This window comes from Triticum urartu, unplaced genomic scaffold (genome assembly GCF_056163025.1).
Source record: "Triticum urartu cultivar PI428250 unplaced genomic scaffold, HENAU_Tu73 scaffold2, whole genome shotgun sequence".
In the NCBI taxonomy this organism is placed as follows: domain Eukaryota; kingdom Viridiplantae; phylum Streptophyta; class Magnoliopsida; order Poales; family Poaceae; genus Triticum; species Triticum urartu.
The window spans coordinates 4780751-4786357 of NW_028260368.1; the positions used below are offsets into that span (position 1 = coordinate 4780751).

Consider the following 5607-nt stretch of genomic DNA (forward strand, 5'->3'; position numbering starts at 1 on the left):
CATAAGGGGAAGGTCCCATTACAAAATTGTAAATTTCGAATTGATTTCTAATCTATTGTATTCTTTTTCAAGAATGCCGCCACTCGGATTCGAACCGAGATGCTTGAGCACTGCTTCCTAAGAGCAGCGTGTCTACCAATTTCACCATGGCGGCTAACTTCAAATAATAGGTAACTTAAAAGAATAATAGCTATTATCTTGGGAATCGTCGATATTGGGAAAGTCCATAAAATTTAGGAACATTAGAGTTTTCATTAAAATAGACTTCGTTTGGTAGTATCGTTTCCATTTTTTTTTTTTACAATAAACTCTTGCTTTGCCCAATAGAAACACAAACACTGCTTGAAAGAGTTGGAACTTCTTTTTTCTAACTTGCAATTATAGAACTAATTTTTTCTAATTAATTTCCCCTTTACATTTTGAAAATTCTTTCAATACAATGAAAAAAATCCAAAAGGGTTTCTATTTAATGATGAAATTAAAATAAAATGGATAAATAGAAAAGGCTTTTTGGATTTTTTAAAAATTTCTAGAATGAAAGTCTTTATGCTCTTATTAATAAGATTTACTAACCTTATGATTTTGGAGAAGATAGGTGGAAGTTGTAAGTCCTATTGTAAGAATACTCCACTTTTCATAATTTTCCTAATAGAATATGAGGATTCTATTAGGAAAATTATGAAAAGTTCATTGATAGGAAAAGAATACTTAGCACACAGTATACCAAACAAAACTTTTTTTTTCTTGTATATATAAGATAAGAGGGGTTTTTTGTTCTAAGAATATTGTACCGAGTAATTCGACACATAAAAGTACATTCAAAGAAGAATCCAAATTATTAAATAATTGGAATTCTTTTTTGATAAGTCAATTCATATTATTCCAAAATCTTATTATTTGTTTGTTGCCCAGAAAAACCCTTTGGTTTTGGATGCTCATTACCGCTCGAAAATGATCTTGATTTTACTAAAGAATAAGATTGTACTATGGAAAAATAAGTCTTTTTCTTCCAAATATTTTTACGAATACGCTTTTTTGACATTGAAGTACGTTTTTTTGGAACTGCCATTCAAAAAGGAAATTACTTTTTTCTAGTTGTATGTGAAAGACATCTATTGCTGCAAATCAATCCTTCTTTCTTCTTTTTATTAGTATTTATACTTAGATACTGAAAGATACTTAAATTTTGAATTATTTTTTACTTCATTTTGTCTAATGCGGATAAGACAACAAGAATTTTTTAACATTTTTTCTTTATATATTTTATACTTTTTTTTTAATAATATAGAATATATAGAAGGGTTTCTCATTTAAATCTATTTATATCTATTTATATATCAAGTATACTCCATATATAGATATATGGTATGGAAGCCTATCCCCCATATAAGATAAGACGGGGGGATAAAAAGAAGGGAAAATGAAAATAGTTAATTAAGTTCAGAATGGTATTCCATAAAGGAAAGGAATTCCAATCAAAACAAAAAATACTGAGTCTCTTAAACAAGACATTCTAAAACTTAGGTAATTTATAGTCATTAGAATTTTAGTTCTATATGAAGTAAGGACTATTCGATAATTTCTTATAAACATAGGTTTTCATTGGAATTCACTCAATCAGTTAATTATGGAACAAGAGAGCTGTTTCATCTTTGTTTTAAAGAAATATAAAAATGAATTATGAATAGAAAGTAAAATGATTCCACTTTTTTTTTTTTATTTTTATAAATATCTTTATTTAGTTAATAAAATAACTTCGTTACCTAGTTATTTTATTAACTTTTTTAATTTAACCAACTAAACCCATTCTTAATTTTTAATTATTTCAATGAGATAAATTTTGGAAAAATTAAGAATTTCAGTATTTTTTCTTATTCTTTTTATTTATTCTTTCAGAAAGAGATAAGAATTGGTTTGGTGAATCGGAAACAATTTTATAGAAAAATTGAAGTAAAAATTGAAGTAAAAATTGCAATTTCTTTTCTTATGGAACATACATATCAATATGCATGGGTAATCCCTCTTCTCCCACTTCCAGTTATTATGTCAATGGGATTTGGCCTTATTCTTATTCCGACAGCAACAAAAAATCTTCGTCGCATATGGGCTTTTCCTAGTGTTTTACTCTTAAGTATAGCTATGGTATTCTCAGTTCAACTGTCTATTCAACAAATAAATGGAAGTTCGATCTATCAATATCTATGGTCTTGGACCGTCAATAATGATTTTTCTTTAGAATTTGGATACTTGATTGACCCACTTACTTCTATTATGTTAATACTAATTACTACTGTAGGAATCCTGGTTCTTATTTATAGTGATGGTTATATGTCTCACGATGAAGGATATTTGAGATTTTTTGTTTATATAAGTTTTTTCAATACTTCCATGTTGGGATTGGTTACTAGCTCCAATTTGATACAAATTTATTTTTTTTGGGAACTCGTGGGAATGTGTTCTTATTTATTGATAGGCTTTTGGTTTACACGACCAATCGCAGCGAGTGCTTGTCAAAAAGCTTTTGTAACTAATCGTGTAGGGGATTTTGGTCTATTATTAGGAATTTTAGGTTTTTTTTGGATAACAGGTAGTTTAGAGTTTAGGGATTTGTTCAAAATAGCTAATAACTGGATTCCTAATAATGGAATTAACTCTTTACTTACTACTTTGTGTGCTTTTTTATTATTCCTTGGTGCAGTTGCGAAATCCGCACAATTCCCTCTTCACGTATGGTTACCCGATGCTATGGAAGGGCCCACTCCTATTTCGGCTCTTATACACGCAGCAACTATGGTTGCTGCGGGAATTTTTCTTCTAGCTCGACTTCTTCCTCTTTTCATATCTTTACCTTTGATAATGAGTTTTATTTCTTTAGTAGGTACAATAACACTATTCTTAGGAGCTACTTTAGCTCTTGCTCAGAGAGATATTAAAAGAAGCTTAGCCTATTCTACAATGTCTCAATTGGGTTATATGATGTTAGCTCTAGGTATAGGTTCTTATCAAGCTGCTTTATTCCATTTGATCACTCATGCTTATTCAAAAGCTTTATTGTTCTTGGGATCCGGATCCGTTATTCATTCAATGGAACCTCTTGTTGGATATTCACCAGATAAAAGTCAAAATATGGTTCTTATGGGCGGTTTAAGAAAATACATTCCAATCACAAGAACTACTTTTTTATGGGGTACACTTTCTCTTTGTGGTATTCCACCTCTTGCTTGCTTCTGGTCCAAAGATGAAATCCTTAGTAATAGTTGGTTGTATTCGCCCTTTTTTGGAATAATAGCCTCCTTTACTGCAGGATTAACTGCCTTTTATATGTTTCGGATATATTTACTTACATTTGATGGGTATTTGCGTGTTCATTTTCAAAATTACAGTAGCACTAAAGAGAGTTCCTTGTATTCAATATCCTTATGGGGAAAAAGGATACCCAAAGGAGTGAATAGGGATTTCGTTTTATCAACAACGAAGAGTGGAGTTTCTTTTTTTTCACAAAATATACCAAAAATTCAAGGTAATACAAGAAATAGGATAGGATCCTTTACTACGTCTTTTGGGGCTAAAAAAACTTTTGCCTATCCGCATGAAACGGGAAATACTATGTTATTTCCTCTTCTTATATTACTACTTTTCACTTTGTTCATTGGATTCATAGGAATCTCTTTTGATAATGGAGGAATTGGTAATGGAATAGCAGAGTTAACCATATTATCAAAGTGGTTAACTCCCTCAATAAACTTTACCCAGGAAAGTTCTAATTCTTTTGTAAATTCATATGAATTTATTACTAATGCAATTTCTTCTGTAAGTCTAGCTATCTTTGGTTTATTCATAGCATATATCTTCTATGGATCCGCTTATTCTTTTTTTCAGAATTTGGATTTAATAAACTCTTTTTACAAAGGAAATCCTAAAAAAGAATTTTTAGATCAAGTAAAAAAAAATATATACAGTTGGTCATATAATCGTGGTTATATAGATATTTTCTATACTAGGGTCTTTACCCTCGGTATAAGAGGGTTAACCGAACTCACGGAGTTTTTTGATAAGGGTGTTATTGATGGAATTACCAATGGAGTGGGTCTTGCTAGTTTTTGTATAGGAGAGGAAATTAAATATGTAGGGGGAGGTCGAATCTCGTCTTATTTATTCTTTTTTTTATGTTATGTATCTGTGTTTTTATTCTTTTTTCTTTCTTAAGTTAAGGAATTTACAACAAGTCTCTTGCAAAAATAACTATCCTATCCCCTTTCTACAATCTCTCTATATCCTTGTTACATAAGGTAAGTATTGTATAATAGTTCGGTTTTCCGCGATTTTTTCCATTCCTCTGTGTAAATACCCTAATATGGGTTCACAATCAATAACATCCTCACCATCGAGAGTAACGATCAGTCGAAGAACACCATGCATTGATGGGTGTTGAGGGCCCATATTGACTATCATGAGATCTTTTCTTGTAAGCGGTAGACTCATATCCTTTCTTCCTTAATTCATTATTCCATGAAAATGGATTATTCCATGAATTCCTCAAAGCGAGGCTCATCAAAATGAAAAATCTAAGACTACTATAAGACTACTAAAAAAATAATAAAACAAGAAAAAAATTTGAACGATTAAATTACTGCTCCCGAATATTCAACTGACCGATTAATTTCTTATAACGTACTCTATTTTTCTTTGCCAAATAAGCCAGCAAACGTCGACGTTTTCCCAAAAGTCTTCGTAGACCTCTTTCCGATGAAAAATCTTTTTTGTGTAATTCCAAATGTGAAGCAAGTCTCCGTATCTTATTGGTGAAACTGAATACTTGAAATTCAACAGAACCCCTGTTTTCTTCTTTTTCTTCTTTAACCATAAATCCAAAAATTTTTCTACCTCCTTTCTTTTTCATGTATTTTTCTGATCAGGAAAAATACAAAATTATGTCAGTTATTTTGAAGTTATTCTAATCTCGTACACACACAAATTTGCAATTATTCATCTACTACTGGAATTTGGATTTATTTTATCGATGCAAATTGGATTTGGATAGAAGGGTACATTCTTTCTAATATTTTAGATAGAAGAAATGTTTCTTCTATCTAAAATATTAGAAAGAATTTTGCTGATTTATTTATTGCTATATGCAATTTATGGAATTGATACACCATTTAATTGATATCATTTAGCAAAATGAAACACAGCATATGCATCCATCTTTTGGCTCGAGAATTTCACGGGATAGAGATATGGTATAAGAAATAGACTATTAAGTAACTCTAAATGAATTGTGGATACATCTGTATCCTTAACATACTGAAACGATTGTCATTATTCGTATCAAACCAATAGCGATTCATACAAGCTAAATCTTCTAATCAATGGTGGGCCAATAATGAATTTTTTTGCATATGTATTAAGACGCTTGGCCTGATTTCGAAATTGTCCAGAGTTTTATATGTTGTTTTCATTGCAAAATGATGGGTCTCCTTCCATAACTTTCCAATTACGAGTACGAGAATTGAAAGACATGAAAATTCTCAATTCTCTACGGCGTCTAGTAGATAGAAACAAGAAAATCAGAAGAATCTTTCTCTCTATTCACTATCATTCCGCGTC

The 5607-nt window shown here is 30.6% G+C and overlaps 1 non-coding gene across 1 annotated transcript; it reads right to left on the bottom strand.

Annotated features, from left to right (window-relative positions):
- Nucleotides 1-74: 74 nt before the first annotated feature.
- Nucleotides 75-154, bottom strand: TRNAL-UAG (transfer RNA leucine (anticodon UAG)). The gene has a single exon. It is a non-coding gene; the product is annotated as a tRNA-Leu (tRNA).
- Nucleotides 155-5607: the final 5453 nt, after the last annotated feature.